Raw genomic sequence first — 23,902 nt, 5'->3', positions numbered from 1 at the left:
ATATTTTATAGAGATTCAGTGTTTTCCATAAGGAAGTGCTGAACCTGGAAGAATGGAGTGCTGGGTGGAGATGGAGAATCTGGAATAATCTTGTATTTAGATGTAAAAGCACAATAATATGATCCTCCACTCAGAAAAGTGAGTTTATTAAATATTAATGAAGTGTGTTTCACAAGAAAATACTATTTCAGTCTTTTATGTTTAATTCAATGTGTTACTTGCTGTTTCTTTGTAATTATGTGTGTAATTTACTAGCAATTAACTTAGTTGTTTCAGAGTAAATCCTACACCAATTTTTTTTTTCAGTGCAATATCTCCGGGGTCTGCATTGTCACCAAAGTCCAGACCGAAGGATTTGACCTTATGAGCAGACCTGGATGACCTCCACGTTAGTGTACCAAATGCCATCTGCCCTATTTGTTCTTGGCCCAGACTCCAAAAGTCCTCGGCTCTTGGTGCATATCCAACCCAGACCGGTATGTTATTTGAATCAAATTGTGGTACAGTCACAGAGATAGTGATTCTTTGATAAGATACATGTGTACATAGCTTTGATCAGGGAATGAAACATTATTTGCATGAAACATGATTCAGGAGGATGTTGAACTTTGGATGAAGTATTGGATATGAAACTGCACTTTTTGATTCACCTTGAAATGATACGGTGAGAGAACATTCTTGTCTAATTCTACTCTTTATTATACATTCATCAGGACCAAAGTATTGTTTTATACATTTGTAGCTGAGCTGTAAATGGGCTCCTCGTAACGTGCAGTGTTGAAAGGGTTGCGTTCAGGCACGAGAATGAATACTCGCCTAATGTTCGGCAATCAGAAAGTCATGCTCCCAAAATAAAAGAAAACGCTGTGCAAACATGCTGCTTGTCAAGAGCTCATTAAAGCCGAGAGGCGTTTATAATGCAGTAGAGGCATAGTAAATCACTCTATCCCCTAAAGCCCTGTTAGAAAGGCAGCCTTTTTTAGCCGTGTTTGCCCTCTTACGAGTTAATGTGCCACACCTCTAACCCACTGCTGTCAGACCTGCTGCCACATTACCTCTGAAAGCAGCCATTGGAACAGAAGGATGCATTCAGCTCGCTTTCCTTTCTCGCTTTCCTTTCACACTGTCTGCCAACACGCAGTTACATAGCGCCATTTGCACATTGCAGGGTCAGAAACTTTGTCCATTAATGGACAATACTATTATTTATATTTATTATGCTTGTATATATTGCTTGTAATGAGTTGGACCCCTTTTGTCTTCAGAACTGCTTTAATTCTTCATGGCATAGATTTAACAAGGTGCTAGAAACATTCGTTACAGGTTTTGGTCCATATTGGCATGATAATATCACACAGTTGCTGCAGATTTAATTGTAGTGATCGACCGATATTGATTTTTTTATTACCGCTTATTTGCATGTTTGTGTCAATAACTGATACATATAACCGATATTTAGTTATTGTTATTTCTGTTTTTCACAATTACAGCAATAGCACTGAACCGAGCTTTTTAAACACTGTAATTCGTTGCAATTTTTTCTTCCTTACATACGGAACAAAAGACATTTACATCAATAAATATTCTGAAAAAATTTGATTTTTTAAAAAAAATACAATGGAAAGTCTTTTTAACATTAATGCTGTATCACTTTTTTTATTTATAAATACAGCCATATTAACAACAGGCAAAATACTTTTATAAAGTCTAATGTTTTCAAATGGAGAACATAAATAAATGAGAGTTGAGTTTATCAACTCCCCATAACTATACATAAATATAAGCATTAATTTTAAACTACAGTTTCAAAAGCTTTATGTGTTTAATAGACTAAAGAGTGAATATTCTCTGGAATATGCAAACATTGTAATAGCTATGGTGTATTCGCGGGTTTGTTTATTTTTCTTACAGAGTCAATCTCATCTAGTACGCTATCAAAATTAATGTTTGTGTCAGTCTATGAAATGCTGATGACAGCGCTGTTTTCATTTCTGCGTTTAACAGAGATAGAACGGAGAACGGCAATGCGAAGATATGCCTAATAATTAATTTTCACTGAGCTTTAATTAATTAGATGTTTATTATATGTTATGTAGCAGATGTTAATATAATTTAAGGAGTTTTAAATGAGTCGGTCTTGTTTACTTACAGTGACTAGCCTATATGCTGGAGCAGCAACTCTATGAGGAACGGCTGAACGTGACTTAGTATAAACCAAGTGGCAACCTGCTGCGATCTCTCTTGAAGCCAGTACGGAAGTAATGTAAACTGCAATTCCTTGACTAGCCACTAGAGAAGGGAGCAGAATCTCATTGAGCCCCATGTTAAAATTCCCAGCTTTACAGCAGAAAAAACATGTTTACAGCCTGGTAAGAATTGTGATTTTGGCCTATACGACCAATTTTGACCATCATGACAACTGTGAGGGGGGTGAATTATTTTATAACTCATTCGTTTACTGTAACAAAGTAAAACGTGGGCAGCCCCTCACGGACGACTGCCCACACACATAATAAAACGTAAACAAAACATAACATAAATTCCAGGCCTGGTCCTCTCTCGTCTTCCGCTGCCTTTGCTCCTCCTTTTATGCTCCCGTCACATGGCCGCGAGACGAGACCGGTGTGTCTTGCAGCTGGCACTCATTAACACTCGTCACCGGCCCGCTCTCGCGGTCCCTCGCCCCGCTGCTTGCCGCATACCCCCATCACCCCTCGCAGGTCGGGGGCACTCCCGAGACATTTCGGTATATGCTGCTTTTCTCCGCTAGATGGCAGCGCGCTACCCAAACTGACCCGAAACAACCGGCAAATGTGACAACATAGACGAACAAAATGGATATAGCAGTTGAATCTTACTCAAGATGCCAAAAACGAATTAATAAAGAGAGGAGTAGAAGTGAAATTTGTAATTACTTTGCTAATAAAACTGATGAAGAACCATCAAACCTAGCTAAGAAGCATCTGTTACAATTCTGACTTAAAAGCTACACTGTGTGATATTTTCCCTCATCTAGCGGTGTAAAGGTATATGACCATCCAGTGAATATTAGTTTCTGTTCCTCTCAATTCCGATTTCGTTTTAACTCCTACGGTGGCCGATTTAGTCCAAGATTAACATGGCTTCCAGTTCGACCTCGTTCATGACTGCCATTGAGTGTTAAAATGCGAAAAGCGAAGCTTGAATTTACGGGTATGTCCCTCTTTGGCTAATGTACTTTCAAGATGGATGGGCAACATTAATTTACACATTAATCACACTATTTACATTCACGTTAGACACAACCGACTGTTTTTATGTGAATACTCACTAAAGACGGACATTTTTACATAATTCTGTGTACTTGACTGTTTAAGGAAACTTAATTTGTAATGTGCGAGCTCTAAGTTAATGTTACAGGCTTGTGTGTGTGTCGTTGTTATGAGCTCATATCTCCTGTAACTGTTATTACGAAATGCTATAAAATCGCTTGCATATTCAAATGATTTCCGTCATCCATCCCGAGACGAACGTGAAATATTGAATCGGATTATGCAGATTGCTATAGTGTAGGTGCCTTTTGAAACCAGAAGCAATTTGCCAATTTTGAGAGATTTTTGCTGAAATTATTTCTCACAAGAAATTTTCAAATGACTGATTTGATGTGATAAACGTTGCTAATTAATTTACTAATAAACATTTATGGTAATTTCCCACTTTATAAACTCAAAACTTGCATAATTGTACTCATTCGCGTGCAATATACCCGCGCTTATATCAGACACTGTGTAATCAATTTAATATCGGTACTTCGGTATTAGATTGTGGTACCATACCGAAGCCAAATTTGTGGTATCGAGCCATCCTTAGTATGTAACGACGTCTTTAGTGCCTTTTATGGGTCTTGAGAGAGGAAATTACATTGGTGTAAATGAAGGCCTGTCTGAGCAATTGGATTTCAACAAAAATATCTTCATTTGTGTTCTGAAGATGTCAGGTCTTACGAGTGTCGAATGACATTAGGGTAAGTAATTATTGACAGAATTTTCATTTTTGGGTGAACTAACCCTTCAAGAGATAAAAGATATTTAATTGGTAATAAGGCACCCAAAGTGTGCCAAGAAAATATCTCCCACACCATTACTCCAGCAGCCTAAACAATGGATACAATGCAGGATGGATCCATGTTTTCATGTAGTTCAGAGATGCTCTTTTGCAGACCTTGGTTGTAATGAGTAGTTATTTAAATTACTGTTGCCTTTCTATCAGCTCAAACCAGTCTTCCATTCTCCTCTGACCTCTGCCATTAACAGGGCATTTTGACCCACAGAACTGCCACTGACTGGATATTTCCTCTTTTTTGGGCCATTCTCTGCAAACCCTAGAGATGGCTATGTGTGAAAATCCCAGTAGATCTGCAGTTTCTGAAATACTCAGAGCAGTCCAACTGTCACCAAAAATCATGCCACGTTTAGAGTCACTTGAATAACCTTTTATTACTATTCTTATGCTCCGTTTGAACTAGGGATGCTCATTTCGGTTAATTTTACCGACCGACAACCGATGCTCATTAATCGATTATTAACCGTTAACTGGTAAGATTATAATATTAAATTGGCATTACATAAAAATACAATTGACGAGTGTCTGTGACCCATTAAAAATACCCTTTTCACTTGTTTATTTTATTGTGCAAACAGCAGAACATACAGAACAGCTCAACAACAGAACCTAGATTCACACTAGAGCCCTGCATTTATGCCCGAGCCCGATGGGACCCGACTTTTTTACGCCCCTATAGGGCCAGGCTTCTGCCCAATTTTCACATCATACCTAAACGTGGCCGGGCTTCTGACCTTTTTTAGGCCTCTACTTCGTTTTATATTTATTTTAATCATTAAAAGAAACAATGTGCTGCGCTGGTGGAAACAACATGAGACCATAATAGCAGCAGCAGCAGCAGCAGCAGCAGCAGCAGCAGCACGCATTTCTTCAGCTGCTAGAGTTATGGCCTTTTTACAACTGGTTCCTTCATTCGTTTTCTCTGACCAGGTATCTATCTGATTGCAAAATGACCAGGAGTAGGCCTATGCCTTCTGAGATTCTTTCAAGACGTATTTAATTCCGATTACTCAAACAAACCAATTCAGAAGGTGGTCTGATAAACGTGTTTGAGAGCATGTTGCGTTGTAGTCAGATAGATATGATGGTGCTGCAACACTCAGCAAGCCAACGCAAATGGCCATAAATTAAACTAAAAATAAGTCTTAGATGCTCAAAAACACAATGATCTTCAATAAAAATGTATAAATGATCTTACCAGTACTTAGGCCTTTGAATTTGAAATGAGCTGCTGAATAAAATGCATAGATTTTATTATAGACAAGTCAAGAGTTGATTTGAGAAGCTAAATTTATTAAACATGTGGTTAACTTACTGTTGGCCGCTGGTCACTCGGTCGTCACTTAAAAAAATGTAAACTTTAATTTAACAAACAAAAAAATTGCTCTAAACATTTTTCTTAATTAACTTAAATAAACGAAACAAAAGATAACTACGTTGACATTAAAAACAAAACTGAACTATTTTAATGGCTGCAACAATGTAAGTCAATGTAAGGCTCCAGTCGGACTTGGGCCGATATTTTTAATAAGCTGTCGGACAAAACCACACTACGAAAAGCATTAAACAAGTCTTTATATGGCACTGGTGCCCGGGGAATACAGAGACACCTCGCTAAAGCGGCCAGCCTCAGGAAGCGACTTTCATTTGCTTTCCTCCTCCAGTCAGGAGCTTGTAGGCCTACTACTGCTGTATTGTAATTTATTTTGCACGTAATTTCGTCGCCCTTTCTGTCGAAATGGTCCCACACAGTATGCTTCTTTCCCATTGCTTAAAAAACCTTTAAACCGTTTAACTGTGTTAATGGGTCAAAATTCTTACTATCGGTTAACGGTTAAACGGTCAATATGAGCACCCCTAGTTTGAACTGTTGTCTATACTGTATCATTAATCTTGTTTACTTCGTATCTGTCCTCATGATGAAACAATATGCAAGAAGATAGTCATTGTGCTTGTTCAATGAACAAAACTCAGTTGTTTCCAGCAAATTTCCTCAACGCTTTTGATTTTCCTATGATTGGCCATTGCATTCATATGCTCAAAACATTTTTTGTTTGATTTGTTATAATATTCAATGTTACAAAAAACATGTTAAGAAATCTTTGTTGCAATAAGCACATATAAATGTGATGCTTATCAAAGATTATTTTTGTTAATTTTTGTCGCATTTTTGCCACAAGCACTCATTAATTTCTAACATTGGTTCATAGATTTATATTGAGACATGTATTTTGATGGAATTCACATCATTCAATGGCACATTTCTGAACAAACAATGAACAGCCAAGAACCAGGTATGATCGGCTCTCCTCAGCTGATATGAATAGAATTGGATAACAAGCATGGAGAATGACTGCTTTCTTGTTCAAATTAAATGCTGCTCTGGGCATCCCTCGAGGCCACACTGTCTGTTTTTGTGCAAGGTAAATGGCCCCCATTCAGCAGCCCTGTTAATGTGAGGCATTATTTAAACAACTGTTAAACACTGGATTAAGTTGGATTTGGCTCAAGCAGACTTGAGGGAGCTGTGTTTTCCCTCTGCGCACACACACACACACACTCAGGGTGACACACTATACAGGTAGACAAGAGCTTAGGTTGGAAAAAGTCAGGATGTACTACATCAGGTCACCCAAACACGTATCATTGGAAAGGATGCCACGCGACACACTTGGCGTGTTCTGCGGGATATCCCATTCTGGCATCCTGTTTATTCAACTGTTTGGATTGAGAGAGTTAATGAATGAGGATGTTCCCCTCATGAAATCTGTAACAAGCATATATTGTTCTCAGTTTTACAATTTTAAGTCTAACTGTAATAAAACATCTTTTTTTTTCTTTTTCTTTTTTTCTAAACAGAATTCTGAAATATCTTTTAGGTGGGTCATTGCATTGGAAACAAACGGCTTTAGATATAAATGTGCAAATAGAATGCAAACAAATTAGAACTTTTCTCAGAAGTGACTTCACTTTTCAAATTAAATTTAAATTTAAAATAAAAGGTGTGTATAGTGCAGTGAAGTGATTCATTTTTAATCAAATTAATCGCATAATGTGCCAATTAATATCACTTCAAATTTGTCAGAGAAATTACCACCAAATTGTCATTTAAAGTCATTATTGTGTTAAACAATAAAAGCATCATCTAGTTAAAAGCATTCTAGTTAACTAGATTTAAAAAAATAAATATTCCATTTGATTCCACCTAGAATTTTTACTAGGGAAGCATTGATACCACTTTTACCAGAATGAGGCAGACACTTAAATTTTTGGATTTCATTTTACTTTCATATTAAGTAATCAAATTTAAAATAACACTATTATCTTCACAATATAACTGAAATATTAACCCTTATCAAAGTTACAAAAGTCATTCAGTCCTTTTGTTTTTGTTGTTGATGAACTTTTAAGGATAAAGACAGCAGTAGGGTTATTAGGCTGCTGTCACGTTAAGAGCTGTTCATAAATGTTTACGTTCACTTAAAATATAACCGACTATGTTTCACAAGGAAGGGTACTCGCGATACATGCTTCTTGATATAATTCTGTGTGGATTTGTCTATTCACTTGCAAGAAGACGTGAAAGATAATTCAGCACGCTCCGTTTGAGAGGCAGCTTTCTGGGTGCGTGCTGCATGTATAAAACTAAATCCCTACAATCTTTAGTGCTAAAACTAGCTCCTAAATCTGTGAAAAGTTAGGGGTAGTCAAGAGGACTTCTAAGTCACTGAAACCAAATCACAAACAATCCCAAAATGGATGTTGCCCGCAATCTGCTTGAGCAATCCTCCCAAAAACACTACATCAAAATTTAGGAGTCTTAAAAATAGGTCTGACATTCCCATTATTTATAAGGGTTTCTCCTAAATTGCCAAGTTATGAGCTACTTTTAGCCTTAAGAGGTTTTGTGAATACGGCCCCAGGGCCCGTATGTATAAAACTTCTCAGAAATACTCTTAGGAATAGTCTTAAGGTTTGTCAAAAAAATCTTAAGAAAAAGTAGGTGTTATGGGCGTGTAGATGCCGACGAGGAGAGTTCAAGACTTCCAAAACACAAAAGATACTTTATTTACGATAAACTGGATTTTCCAGGAACATCTAACACATAGATAACACCGGTGATAACATCAAGTAAACATCAAGACCGGACAAAGACAGAGTAACCACAAGGAACTTAAATACTAACACTGATGACTACTAACGAGAGGGAACAGGTGACACAGATGACAAGACTTAGCTGACATAACTTAACAAACGATGGGACTGAACTGAGGCGGGAAAACTGGAACAAAGGAACATGTGACTAAACTGAAACCAGGAAGAACATGGGGAAAACACAACAGACAAAGACTAGACATGTGACAGTAGGAATTGTCTTAGAGTAGGAGACTTTTATAAATAATCTAAAATCAACTTTCAGTAAAGTCTAAGACTGATTCTTAAGTGCTGGCTGAGATGGCACATAAGTGTTGCAAACTAAGGACTACAATGATGTCAGCGCAAAATGGCCGCCCTCAACCGCTAAATCAGCCAGTTGTGAGGCTGCAAGGGCGAAGTCACATAATTTCATGTAATTATAATAAAATAAGTTAATTCGGACACATTTTGAGACTTTAATATTTAAATGTATTTAAAAAAATTGCATTGTGCAAATTGATCATCAATTAGTATCGATGCTTTGTGTTCCTTTTCTATTGATTGATGTCTCCTCATTTACATTTGGAGCAATTATGTAAGAGAAGTTGCTTTTGCAGTATGGTTTGAATGTTAGTTGAGAGGTCAATCTACTTGCCATACAGTAGTGGCCAAAAAGGATCTTCAACCTTTATTCAAATATTATTAAAAAAATTGTTAAAGATTTTTGTGTGATTGAAAACAATTGTTTTATTTGTGATAACACAGTGAAACATGGCAAACTGTACAGACATAATTTTCCAGGCTGTCATACAAAAAAATTAAGAACACGTTCAAAAACAAGAGAGGACCACTGAAATATTAATAACTGATTATGTTTCAGTCATTGTATGCTTTTTTCCTGTGAGCTTTTTTGTTTTTCTAAAACGTGTAGCTCTAGTTTGCCTTTTGTGCCAAATTATTTTGCCAGATAAATACCTTCACTAGCTTAGTGTTTTGTTCCTCATATATCTGCCCTCATATTTAAAAAAATATACGTATAAAAATAGGCAGCGGCTATATGCACTAAGTGCAAATAGTGATATATTTTATTTATACATGTAAAAAATAGCCGTTCTTTTCAATATGTGTAAATACGCTATTTATACTTTATTTTGGCAGATACGTACATTTTCACCTTGGTATTTTTGTATATTAACAGAAAAAAATAATAACAGAGTGTAAATTATTATATATATGTTTTTTTTAAATGGATGCCGCCTTAATGGGACAATACCCTACACAATAAATGATTTTATTACATTTACATTTACTCATTTAGCAGACGGTTTTATCCAAAGCGACTTACAAAAAGGGGAGAGCAATAGAAGCAACTAAACAAACAAGGGCAACAGCCTGCAAGTGCTGTACCAGTTCTCAGTTAATATAGCTGAGTACACACAGCACAGTACACATACACACTGAATTGAGCCACATTATTTTAATTTTAACATTTTGTTAGGCACTTTATTTCCACTTTTAGAACATTTTCTTATTTTTTTAAATTGAAAGTTAATCATTTTCCGATGTGATATAAGATGGGAAAAGGGATAAGAGAGAGCTTGGCAAAAGGCAGATTAGAAACCTAGATCCAATACTGCCCCTAAGCCCTCAATCACTATTCCCTACTTTAGTCCGTTAATACAGTTCACTTGAAGGAGTGAATTTCAACAAGTGAGCGAATTCTGACAGCCGCTGTGTATAAAACGGCTGTACGCTCGTTATTGCGGTGCAATGTGGGATAGAATGAGTGCACTCAATGACGTTCACTATGGTTTCGAAAACCACTACAAATGGACGTCCCCTCGAAAAGCCCCCTATTTAAGGGTATAGGGGGCGATTTCGGATTCAGCTCTAGTTCCATTAACCTTACGCTCTACTAACTACGCCATTGAAGACAGGAAGTCTTTCTTAATCTTGTGTAGCCCAACCAGGCATTGTTGGTTGGAGCTAGTGCAAATGGCGCTCACCAACACGGCATGCTATTTGCACTTGGTGTAAATAGACACTCTGATAAAGACTTTGGCCCTCATTTATCAATCTTGCATAGAAACGGGCGTATATGTTGGTGTAAGATTATGCTTACACTCCTCTCACCGTCTGATTTATCAAGCTGTGCGCACCTCTGCCCTTGATAAATGCCGCGGCTGAAACCGATCGTCATTAGAATAATACGTCCCTATATATTCAAGTCTCCGCCTCCCCCACGCCCTCATTTTACGCCATGGAGACATGGAAGACGGCAAAGAAGCGAATCCTCTCCGACATGGAGATCGGGCGCGTCTCAAATCATCTCACTAGTCCACTAGTCAGGGCACTGATTAGGACAGAAGTCAATGGGTTGACTCCCTGATCAGTGACCTGACCACTGAACTAGTGAGATGATTGAGACGCGCCCATCAAGACCATCAGGGAAGTGCTACGTTGCACAAAAATAAACACTGAAGTTTATAATTACAATGTTGTTGTTGTTGTTTTTTACAGTGGGTCATAATATAGCATATCTTTGTCAGTGCGTTTTGTGGTGTTAGGAATTGTTTTTCTCAAACGTGCATACACCACCTCCTGAGCTGGCGTAGGATTTGAGCGTGCCGTACGCCAACATCCATATTGATAAATCTCAAAGTCACCGTGGGTTTGGGTGTACGCAAGGTGTACACTGGAAATTTGGTGTACGCACCTTTGATAAATGAGGGCCATTGTCCTCATATTTTAATATTAAGTTCCAGGGTTAGGGATTTTGTTTTTGTTTTAAACACCCTTTTGGGCACTACTATATGTCTGGTGTGGTCAGTGCCACATTGGTGCTATATACTGTGTGCTTAAGTCATCACCGCTGCACTGCTGCATTTTTCCTATCCCCAAAATATGTAATTATTACTTTTAGTTCTGTAGTTAGAGCATTGATTTATAGAGTAGAAGAAGTTATTCCATTTATTACTTGGTCAATTACAAAAATAATAACTTGACGATCAAGTCAAGTCAACACGACCCTGTCATCATTAACTCAATACATTATATTTTTGTTGTAAGGTGTGTCATCTCCTCTCTGCTGCCATCTTGTTACTGCTAATTAGGTTAGGATACCTCTCCAGCTCTCTTAAATAATTTAGGAGCTGAGACCTAGTATTAACACTGAGTCTTATTAACACTAAGTCTAAGAATAAGAGTACAAATATGTAATTCTTAGAATTTGTACACACTTAAGACATTTTACGCTGAGCGACTTTATACAAATTGGCCCAGATATCTTTCTAACTGCCATTCTAACTGCATTCTATAGGCTCCATCACACAGTGAGTTTGTGTCCATGCTTCATGTTTATCACCAATCAACTGTGTGAAATGTAAGATGCCCTATGTAGGTCTGGGTCATTTTTGTCATTAAGTACTCACGCTCATGTCGTTCCAAACCCGTATGACAAATTAAGATATTTTTGATGAAATCCGAGAGCTCTCAGACCACTGCATAGACAGCTGTTTAATTAACACTTCAAGGCCCAGAAAGGTAGGAAAAACATTGTTATAATAGTCCATGTGATTCCAGTGGTTCAATCTTAATGTTATGAAGCATCGAGAATACTCTTTGTGATACAAAAAAAAGATGACCTTTTTTTAAGCAAAAACAAAACTCACGTCAACAGCTTCAGCCAATAATAAGCTGGCGTTCTGGTGTAGCTCTGACGTACCCGGAAGCACTGAATAGTTTTTACTATGTCATCAGCGTTAGGAGACTGACATTGAAGAAATGGTTGAATAAAGGTGTTATTTTTGTTTATTTTTTCCGCACAAAAAGTTTTCTTGATGCTTCATAAAATCCAGACTGAACCACTGGAGTCACATGGACTATTTTATTGATGTCTTTCCTACCTTTCTGGGCCTTGAAAGTGTTAGTCAAGTCAAGTAAAATTGTATTTGTATAGCACATTTAAAAGCAACAGTTACGCCAAAGTGCTGTATAGTATGACAATGTGCATATAAAAGAATGCATAAAAAGAAACAAGGCAGAGTGGTCAGAGAGCTCTCTGATTTCATCAAAAAATCTTAATTTGTGTTCCAAAGATGAAAGAAGGTCTTATGTGTTTGGAATGACAGGGTTCATGACAGAATTTAGATTTTTGGATGGTCTAACCTTTTAAACCTTTACTATTTGTGAAATGTTTTTATTTGAAATAGTGCAAATCATAAACGTATATTTCATTCACTACAGAATGTAGATAATATTTCACATTTTGAAAGTGAGACAGACATTTTGAAATGTCATGCCAAATATTGGCCCATTTTGGATTTCATGAGAGTTGCACGTTCCAAAAAAGTTGGGACAGGTAGCAATAAGAGGCCGGAAAAGTTGAATGCACATATAAGGAACAGCTGGAGGACCAACTTATTAGGTCAATTGGCAACATGATTGGATATAAAAAGGAAACTCTCAGAGTGGCAGTGTCTTTCAGAAGTCAAGATGGGAAGAGGATCACCAATTTCCCTAATGCTGCGGTAAAAAATAGTGGAGCAATATCAGAAAGGAGTTTCTCAGAAAAAAATTGCAAAGAGTTTGAAGTTATCATCATCTACAGTGCATAATCTCATCCAAAGATTCAGAGAATCTGGAACGAGCTCTGTGTCTAAGAGTCAAAGCCGCAAAACCATACTGGATGCCAATGATCTTAGGGCTCTTAGACAGCACTGCATCACATACAGGAATGCTACTGTAATGGAAATCATAACATGGGCTCAGGAATACTTCTAGTAAACATCGTCTGTGAACACAATCCACCGTACGCCATTGCCAACTAAAACTCTGTAGGTCAAAAAAGAATCCATATCTAAACTAATGATCCAGAAGCGCAGCCATTTTCTCTGGGCCAAGGGTCATTTAAAATGAACTGTGGCAAAGTGGAAAACTGTTCTGTGGTCAGATGAATCAAAATTTGAAGTTCTTTTTAAATCAACCAATCAATCAACCAACCAACCAATCAAAGTTCAAATTCAATTTTCAATCAGAAAACTGGGACGCCATGTCATCCGGACTAAAGAGGACAAGGACAGCCTAGGTTGTTAGCACTCAGTTCTGAAGCCTGCATCTCTGATGTTATGGGGGTTGCATGAGTGCGTCTGGCATGGGCAGCTTACAGATCTGGAAAAGTACATCAGTGCTGAAAGGTATATCCAAGTTGTAGAACAACATGCTCGCATCCAGATGTCGTTTCTTTCAGGGAAGCCTTGCATTTTCCAACATGACAATGCTAGACCCCATACTGCATCAATTACAACATCATGGCTGTGTGGAAGAAGGATTCTGGTGCTGAATGGCCAGCCTGCAGTCCAGATGTTTCACCCATAGAAAACATTTAGGGCATCATAAAGAAGAAGATGCGACAAAGAAGACCTAAGACAGTTGAGCAACTAGAAGCCTGTATTAGACAAGAATGGGACAACATTCTAACTTGAGCAACTCGTCCCCTCAGTCAACCGGACGTTTGCAGACTTATAAAAAGAAGAGAGGATGCCACACAGTGGTAAACATGGCCTTGTCCATGTAAACATGTCATTATTTTCCCCTTAAAATTATAAATTTTTTCAGTTTAAACATGTCAAATGTCATCTATGTTGTATTATGAATAAAATATTGGATATTGGAACACTGCATATGAAACCTTAAAAACTTTAGATCTAATTAAATGTACAAATGAGTTTTGTGGATCACTGTATACCGGCAGGATTAAAGGTGAATCGCACACAGACAAATTCACCATATCCAACTTTCAGTGATGAGTAGATTGTGTCAGTATGGCGATTTAGAAAGCTGTGGCAGGTTATGTGCACATTATCTAATCAGTCTGTGCATCATTCACTCTTCTATCCCCAATGCTGTCTGACCATGTGCAAGAGTGTTCAGGCCTGTAGTTTAAAAGTGAATCAAATTAAAAGGGAAGGTAAAACCAAACTGCGACATTAATTTCCCCTTAATCCTAATATACACAAAAATAATTGCACTGCTCCTTACCTAAATGTATTTGACAGCAGGTAATTCTTGCAAACTTTTTATATATAAGCTGATTACTTAACTTCCACTTACAGTAGACAGTGCTCTCATTTTGAGAGAGTGTCAGAGTGTTTTAGCTGAGAGTGAGATGGGGTAGACTGATCTCTCTCTAGCTCTCTCTCTCTCTCTCTCTCTCTCTCTCTCTCTCTCTCTCTCTCTCTCTCTCTCTCTCTCTCTCTCTCTCTCTCTCTCTCTCTCTCTCTCTCTCTCTCTCTCTCTCTCTCTCTCTCTCTCTCTCTCTCTCTCTCTCTCTCTCTCTCTCTCTCTCTCTCTCTCTCTCTCTCACATGCCAACTGGAAAGTGATTTAGTTGAGACTTTTTAAAGTTGCCTGTCTGGGCCACCTCGTCACGGGACTCGGAAATTCAGCCTCTCTTTCTAAGACGACTATGGCCTCATTCTGAGTTTACCCCCTCCCCCTTCCTCCTCTCACGCTTTCCTTTCCACAGTGTAATTACAAGGCCGACATCAGTCACGGAAATGCTATGATGTCATCACACTCCCTTTTGGTTATGCATGCGTTGCCTCTACATATTGTTTGGACATTGGTGTGGTTTAAAATGATCATCATACAAGCCCTGTTAAATCTGTGAATATAGATTAGTTTTTGTTGTTCATTGTTTTTGGCTCTCAAAATTACCATTTTTACTCGTTATGTAACTTCTGGAATAATAGTAATCTTTTTTAATAATAATTATGCAAGAATTGGTGCATAATTACGGAATGATTAGGAATGAACAGAGGCGTATCAACTGAATAATTATACCTGTTGTTTTGGGTTGTGTTTTGTCCCGCCCGCTGAATGAACTGAATGAACTGAAACAGGGTGGGAATGAGAAAATGAGTGGGGGTGGTGTGGACAGCTGGCCCGTCTGATCCCCTGAGTCTGCTCCTAAATTGGTTTTAGCAGCACTAATAAAGCTGATTATCTCTGCTTCCAAGTCCCACTAACCCTGACACCCGGGCAGCTGGGGCTCTCGTACGCCAGCCCGGCCCCGGCTCACCCACTGCAGTCACTCCGCTTCCCTCCTTTTCTCTCTGCTCTTATCGGTCTTAGCAGCTGCCATTAAGCTTTCATTGATGCCTCCGTTTAGGGTGGCACATGATGCTTTTAGTGTATTTATATCAGGACTCTAAATCGATTACATTTGAATTGACTTGCATGATATGTAAATTAATTATTTAAATTTCGGTCAGAATATTGTTTGTTTTTAATCATGGGCATCAGCCTATCACTGGCCTGCAGTCCACATCAGTTCTTTTAGCAATTGAGTTTGTTAATCTGTCTGATGTGGCAACATAGTCTCCAGCAAATAGTTTTGGCTCCTAATATGAGACATTTCTTTTGTTGTTCAAAATTAAAAGCATCTGCTAGATGAATACATTTAAATGTAAATGCAGTCTCGAGGGCTATTCTTAAGCTTGGAACATACTCTGCAATAACAAAGAAATTTGTTCGTTTTCTCGAGGTGGCAAGAACAAGAACAAAGTTCGTTCTGGCCTGTACATTCCATACTTCACGAGAAAAGCAGGTGCCGATCACCTGCGTTTCTCCGCATTAACTACGCCCACATTACATGTATGACCAATCAAACAATAGTTCTTGGACACCCGCAAGAGAAAAGTTCTGTTCAGGCGATGTGTTGAGAACAAGCTGCGAGAATTTCCAAACCTGGGCTGCGAGAACAAAATTACGTAATTTTGTTCTCGCAGCCCTGGGGGTATGTGTCAGCCTTAACAGGAGACGTTCTTGCATTGTGTTTGTCATATTTTTGTCATATTACCTATGTTATTTGTCATATAGCTTATTATGTTAAAAATATTGCACACTAACATAATCTACAGTTCTGGTGTAACATAGGCTATTTTAACTGAACAATCGGCGATAAATAGTGCTAATGTTTCTAACACTGTAGGTGTTTGCACTGATGCCCTCATGGATTTGCATTTTGTAACTGCAATATTGTTCAAAAGTTTGGGTTATTAGATTATTAATATCTTTATATAAAAAAATAAAAAAAACTATATATATATATATATATATATATATTTTTTTTTTTTTTTCTTTTTTATATAAAGATTTTTATACTATATATATATATATATATATATATATATATATATATATATATATATATATATATATATATATATATATATATATATATATATATATAGTTTTTTCTTCAGCAAGGATGCATTAAAGGCGTGGTTCATTTACTGTCATCATTTTTACCTCAACTTATACCTCCCTCAACTTTTTCAAAAGCTATATGAGTTTCTCAAGAGTTTAAGAGTTTCTATTAAACACAAAAGATTATATTTTAAAGAATTTCAGTAACAGTTGATGGTCCCCATTGACTTCTATAGTAGGAAAAAACCAAGACCATCAACTGAGTACATGCTGACTTTCATTTTTAGAGTGAACCCTTCCTTTAAATTGATAAATAATCGCGTAATGGCTGTTGAAAATTCAGCTTTGGTATCACATATAAATTCAATTTTAAATAGAAAATTATTTAATTGTATAAATATTTCACAGTTTTACTAGTTTTACTTTAATTTTTATCAAATAGATGCAGCCTTGGTGAGCATTAGAGTTCTTTCAAAACATAAAAACATTTTTTCTTACTTACCCCAAACGTTTGAATGGTAGTGTACTTTCAGCTGCGGCTCAAACGTGAATTATTAAAGTATCGTTTGTCTTAATTACTTTCTAACTCTTAAAAAAAGAAGCCCTATTACATATTTCTAATCCTACCATTTACAAAACATTTATATAACGGTATCTGTTTAAACTATTTAAATATGATAATCACCCTAATTCCTTCCCTTAATTGTGACTTATTTTACATAAGTGTCATTTGTTACATTGAGTCTAGTGATGCAGTAATTACCTTGTAATTAACCAACACGTGACTCGTAGATAATGAACTGGTTCTCAAGCACATATCAGACTAAATTAGTTTTCTTCATTTACTCACCAATATGTGGTTTCAAATTTGTCTGAGTTTCTTCTGTTGAACTAAAAAGAAGTTATTTTGAAGAATGTTGGTAACCAGGCAGTTGATGGTAGCACTGACTTCCATAGTAGGACAAAAATACCAGGAAAGTCTGAAAGTCAGTGGCTAACATCAACTGCCTGGTTACCAACATTCTTCTTTTGTTTTCAGCAGAAGAAAGAAATTCAAACAGATTTGGAACATCATATTGGTGAGTAAATGAAGAAAACCAATTTAGTCTGCAGAACAAGTTCATTAGCTTCAAGTCACGTGTTGGTTAATTACAAGGTTATATCTGCTCACTAAGTGTGCCTTGCTATTTTAATGCACAGTGAGACTGTAATTGTAATGAAGACTTTAGGAACAGCATGTGCTGTTCTGTCCATCCTCTCCGTCACACCCTCTAACAATGAACTTTACAGTTCATCGCAAAACATTAAAGGCTTAAAAGGCCCTACTACCTAGCTTTGCATTCATACCTTTAATCACATTATATCCTGGCATACTCTGTCTCTGGACTGCAGAATTTACATTCTCACGTCTGACAATTTTCATAACTATTTTGATAAGTGGTCTTCATAACGTTTTTCTTGATTAAGTAGTCAAAATTTTCTCTGCAGCTGCTCTCAGACTGAAATCAGCCATCAGCATTTTATTAAATGTAAACAAACAGAAAATTACCTTGTAAACATGCCCCTTTGCTATGACATTTTAATGAGTACACGGTTAGACGCAAGTTTCAGCTGTTTATAGAATATAGTCGAATATACCAGATGGTTTACGCTTTACATTTTGCAATTGGGTCAAACATCTTAAAATGGTTTCATGTTGTTACGTTTCCTGTAACTGAACTGTGAGGTTGCCGGTGGCCTTAAAAAAAAAACATTTTTTGAAAGCCAATTCCTATAAATAACTGCGATTTTATCCAATTGGTTCAATGGATGGTGGTTTTGCTCATGTTTGAGATTGTGGAGTAGTTTACAGTAAATTGAGGAGGAACAATACGAAGTTTGGATAGGGGAAAGAGAGAAGGGGGAGTAAGAATTTGGACCTGTTGGATTGAAAGCCAAATTGCCCTTAAGAACGGGAACTGCCTGAGAGCAGGAAACAACTTCAAAGCCTCGGATACGTCTCAAACTTTTGTAGACACCACAATTTGCGATGTTCTTTTTTCTGCTGCCTGGGTTTTCTGCTGGAATGCTGGGAAGTGTACTTGGCTGTTTAACTAGCTTAATTGACAATAAACGTATTGTTCTTTTGTTTTCCCCCACAAGATTTTGTATACAGCTTTTCTTACACTAACTGGAACATAACCAGAACCAGTGCACAGCAGATGTGGAGTCAAAGGCTAAGACTTATGAGTTACACACAGGCTGATATATGTCTGCTGAGATTGTCATTTTACTCTCTCTCCTGTCAGATCTTGCTGAGTTTATGAGATTTAGCTTTTGTGTATATACATGTAAAATGTTCATTACGCTCATTCAGGGTTGCCAACTCTCAAGCATTTAGCGTGAGACATTTAGCTCTGTGTCACGCTCTCACGCTACCCAACTTAATCTCACGGAAAATTGCCAAAGCTGCTTTTGATATTAAACAAAGCTAGGCCTATAGGGCTAGGACTTTTTTATTATTAAGTTTTAATGCGAAATTCAAACAATAAATAGCGTTTTGTCGCTAATGCAGAGGCATTGAAAAGCGGACTTGTAACATACTCTCATCTCCCGGCGGCGTGCGCAGTCACGTGGTTAATGGAGCGCTCAATACTTCTAGAGCTGTGTCAATGCATTTCAATGGCTTAAGCGGATACACAACAGTTTCACTATACAGATGTTTGCAGCAAGTTTTTGTAAACATTGATTATGGAGAGTGATCTTCTCCCGGAAGGGTGCGCACGCGCGTGACTAGAGCGAGAGAGCAAATGCACACCCATAAACACTGCTCTCAAGGTGCAGATCCACTCGTCCGTGCAACACTTCTGTCGCGCAGCGCTCCGCTTTATTCCTATGGGTGACGTCAAGCGACTTTTATGCCCCCGCATAGCATTCCGGGAAGGCAGCGGTGCATTTGAACCGATTTGAACGCAGAAATGATGAGAAACGTCATATCACGCTTCAGTCGTATCGCACAAGTGGATCTCCGCAGTCACTGCTGTCACAGGACTTCAAGAGAACAACAATGTAACCAAAGAAGTGTGTTTTTGACAGAGTGGTCCCAGTGATAAAGGTTCACGGTCCACGGTCCTTCACTGCTTCAAATATCTATTTTGTTGGCTATCGTCGCGTAAGTAAACATCAGTAAACAACATGATCGTGTATAGATAATTTATCAATGGAGCATGCAATGTATGGTGTGTGTTTAAATACATTTGTTTAGCTGACCACTATAGGTGTCAGTTTGTTAAAACCACCCAAACATAAACCTTTGTGACGTTCTCACAAAGCGTGCTTCTTCATTCAAATGCGCTAACGGACTCCATTGTTTTTCCATGTATAACGTTACACTAGTCTGACGTGGAAAACTGTTTTGCTTGCTACTGCTAAGGTTTAGTCGCATACAATAGTCAATAAACCGAATCATGTCCTCATAAACTGCGAGTAAACAAGTGCAAATGTTGACCGGCCACTAAATACAGTACATACCACAGAGACGGTCGTCCTGCTGTTGTTGCTTCTCCTGTTCAATTTATTTCAGCCTACGGATCTGATTCTGGATCATATATGTATTAGTTGAATCTGATTGATAGCCATTGTTTATTCAGGGTAACGTTTTGTTTTCCATGCTTGAGGACGTCACAGCTTTCAGACGCTCTCAATGCATCAGCTCTGCGCGCTCATGATTCTTTAGCTCCGCCCACACGATACACCTCCATCCGCTCGTTTTTCTCGGTACAGCCTATCTTTCTTTTATAAATCTAATAAATCCAAAGACTTTCGGAGATATGAAGGATGCAATACTACTCTATAGGTACTCAAGATTGACATGAGATTGACTGAAACTGAGTGTTTCACCCCCCTTTAATTTTATTCTTGTAGTTAGCCCTCAGGTATTCCTTACTAATTGGTCACACTATCCAGTAGATGGCTTATGGCTCTTTAATAAATATACATGTATCTAATCTTCCATTTTAATAAATATTTAGATATGATCAAACACTAGATTTCTTTGAATGTGAAAATTTTACACGTTAATAACTCATGCATCATATTTGGACTTAGCATCCTAATATTTTTAATTAATAATGATATAAGCACACACAAGTGAATATTAATGAATTCATTAATGAATTGATGTCTTACTACCTTGAAATGTGTCCTCCAAAGGCAGCATTTTCCAGATTTCTGACGCAGCCATTGTTCACTTGCTACCTAATATATCCCAACCACCCACAAACAGGTGCGAATCACCTGTCAGTGGTCATAATGGTATGTCTGATTGGTTTATGTAATATATATATATATATATATATATATATATATATATATATATATATATATATATATATATATATATATATATATATATATATATATACACAGGGTGCGCGCGAGCGTGACTAGAGCGAGAGAGAGGAAATGCACTCCCATAAACACTCCGCGCCACGCTCCACTTTATTCCTATGGGTCGAGCGACTTCAATGCTTCAGCACAGCATTCCGGGAAGGCAGCGCTGCATTTGAACCGATTTGAACGCAAAAATGACGGGATGCTTCACAACATCGCTTCAGTCGCGTCGCAAAGTGGATCTCTAGAGTCCCTGCTGTCAGGACTTCACCAAATCATACCAAAGAAGTGTGTTTTTGACGGAGCGGCCCCGGCGATAAAGGTTCAGTCCTGCTTTGGAAGCAGCCGGTGAGTAAAACTGCTTCAAATGTCTGTGCTGTTGGCTATCGTCACGTGAGTAAACATCAGTAAACGACACGATCGAGTGCTTCGTTATTCAAATGCGCTAACGTTACTCCATTGTTGTTCTATATAACGTTACAATAGTCTGACGTGTTTTGCTTGCTACTGCTAAGGTTTAGTCGCATACAATAGTCCATAAACCGAATCATGTCCTCATAAACTGCGAGTAAACACACACAAATGTTGACAGGTCACTAAATACAGTACATACCACAGAGACGGACGTCCTGCTGCTGCTGTTTCTCCTGGTCAATTTATTTCAGCCTCCGGATGATTCTGGATCATATCTGTATTAGCTGAGATCGATAGCCAAGGGTTTCTCCACGCTTGAGGACGTCATCGCTTTGCGCGCTCGTAATTCTTTAGCTCTGCCCACAGGATACGCCTGGATTTTTCCGGAAAGACTCGGTACAGCCCATATTTCTTTTATAAATATAATAAAACTAAAGACTTTTCGGATATATGAAGGATGCAATACTACTCTATAGGTACTCAAGATTGACATGAGATTGACTGAAACTGAGTGTTTCAACCCTCCCCCCCCTTTAATTTCAATGAATATGAAAAAACATTATTTCTATTACAAAACCAAATTTATAATGCATATGTACATAACAAAAAGTAAATATTACATAAATTAGCCATTTAGTTTAATCTGACTGTACATTTTTTAATAACTTTTTTTTAAATCGCAAATTCTGTAATCAGCCAAAGAACTGTTGAAATATTATATCCATTTGCAAAAAAACAAAAAAAAAACATGAATAGACACAATTGCAAAATGGACTGGCCATGACGGCTGCCTGAAAGTATGTGTATGATGGTTAAACCGTTGACATGAGCAAAGCTTCGCGACTTTTGATTTTAGTGGTGCAAGTGTGTCTAGAATATTTGTACACGTCTCATTAAACAACAGTCTTTTCTTCAGTATTGTGGAAATGCGATGGAGCTTCCAAAACAGACCTTGCTAAAGACTCTGTATAGGCATTAGAAAACGTTCCCTAATATCAATGTTACATACTGAAAGCCCAGAAGTTAGAACAAGATCAATGGTATGTCTGTGTACGTGTGTACTGTGTAGGGCCATTAATATGTTGAAGGAGGTCAAATGAATATAAGCTGTACAAATTCCTTAACAAAATCATGGGAAGTGCAAGAGATATGGATATTAAAATCCTCCCAATATTAATAATTTATCCACAGTATTAGATAGAAAAGTCCCAAATTCAAGGCTAAAGTCCTTGTTATATTTTGGTGGTCTATAGATAAGGGCACAAGTCACTGCAAATTTAGAATTTATTGTTTATTTTCTTATACTGAAATGTCATAGCATAAAATTGAAAAAGGCACAAGGTCTATTCAATTCCAATGTCTTCATCTGGGTGATATGCTATTCATCTAATAAATCAACTAAGATGGCATATTGTTAAATCTGATTAAAATTTGTCATCATTTGGAAAGTGCTATGGGGTAAAGTGGAGGCGGAATGTTTTGTTTTTACAGAGTAGCATTTGGCTCTCAACAGGACTTTTTTCTTCACATGTGAGAGGGGTGTCAGACATTAAATATTTAACAGCTCTTGGGCCATTTGCACTTGGTGTTTGACTGTGTTATAGGTCCTGCTGTGCTACTCTGCTCTCAGTGCTGACTGTGGTGAACCGCCACTCTGAGCTCCTGCCAGTCAGGCTCTGCCCACAACCTCAGCTGCCACACGACACTCACCACCCCGGCCCTTTGGGGATAAGTATTAAGAGTTAAGAATGAGAAAATTATGTTGACTAATTACAAATGCAGGGTGTTCTGACCCCAAAATGCCTTGCTTTGAAAAATCACTAGATTAAGCCCTGTGTTCTGAACAAATGGTTTGCATAAAATAGTTTCTCTGTGCTAAACTGGGACAGGAGAAAGTATTTTGCCAATGTAAAAATGATAAACATCACCTTCAACAGGGGAACAGGTCTGGCTCAGAGTTAAAACCCATGGCATAATCTTATCTTCCCTTCACATATTGTTAAGGGTCCAACAAGTGTTGAAACGTGTGTTGAACCGTGCTTGTTCTGGCATGTTATTTCTGTTGTTCTGCTTAGTAACCTGCACCACACACGTTCGCCCTGATAGACATACATAAGCTTTAAACCTGAAATATCTTCAGAGATAAATTACAAACTTCTTGCTGACTTGAGTCATGATAAGTTTTGACTGAAATAAACATCTGCACTGATGTTGATTTGATCCCGTTTCATGAGAATGAAATGACCAAAAAATGCCTGCATATGTCATATAATTCCTAATCTGCCGCGAGTATCGTCTAGCAGCTCTCAATACAGTTCTGAGCTGTAAAAACCAAACTCTGGTCAGGCCAATCACATCGTGTATAGAGTCGGTGGGCAGGGCTTAACATAGTAATGGCAGAGTTGAGCTTGCATGCTACTAAACACAGAGGCTGGCGAACGGCGGTCTTTCGAATCAGCTTTGACTGCGACTCTGGAAGACTTGGAGTTAAGCTTTTCTTAAGAAAAGAACGGAACTGAAGGCACATTCATAAAAAAGGCATGATGTGTTCGGAGTTTTGCCAACCGGATACAGCGAATGTTATCTATCAACGAGCTCCGCTTCACTTTGCTCTGGTTGCTTGTAGCTCTATCCTATCGCGTGAAAGACAACCGTTTATCCCGCCCCTC

General features: G+C 37.9%; 1 protein-coding gene across 2 annotated transcripts in view; it reads left to right on the top strand.

Moving 5' to 3' along the window:
- The first annotated feature begins 529 nt into the window (after nucleotides 1-529).
- The window catches only part of ralba (v-ral simian leukemia viral oncogene homolog Ba (ras related)), a 146,542-nt gene continuing 123,169 nt past the window's right edge, over nucleotides 530-23,902 (top strand). The window contains exon 1 of one of the 2 annotated variants that reach the window (XM_067444233.1): nucleotides 530-664. The gene's annotated coding sequence lies outside the window, so the exon portion shown is untranslated. The remainder of the gene's footprint in view (nucleotides 665-23,902) is intronic. The other variant, XM_067444232.1, reaches the window with a different exon arrangement.

This window comes from Pseudorasbora parva, chromosome 5, assembly GCF_024679245.1.
Source record: "Pseudorasbora parva isolate DD20220531a chromosome 5, ASM2467924v1, whole genome shotgun sequence".
Lineage (NCBI taxonomy): Eukaryota > Metazoa > Chordata > Actinopteri > Cypriniformes > Gobionidae > Pseudorasbora > Pseudorasbora parva.
This window is presented reverse-complemented; position numbering and strand designations above follow the sequence as displayed.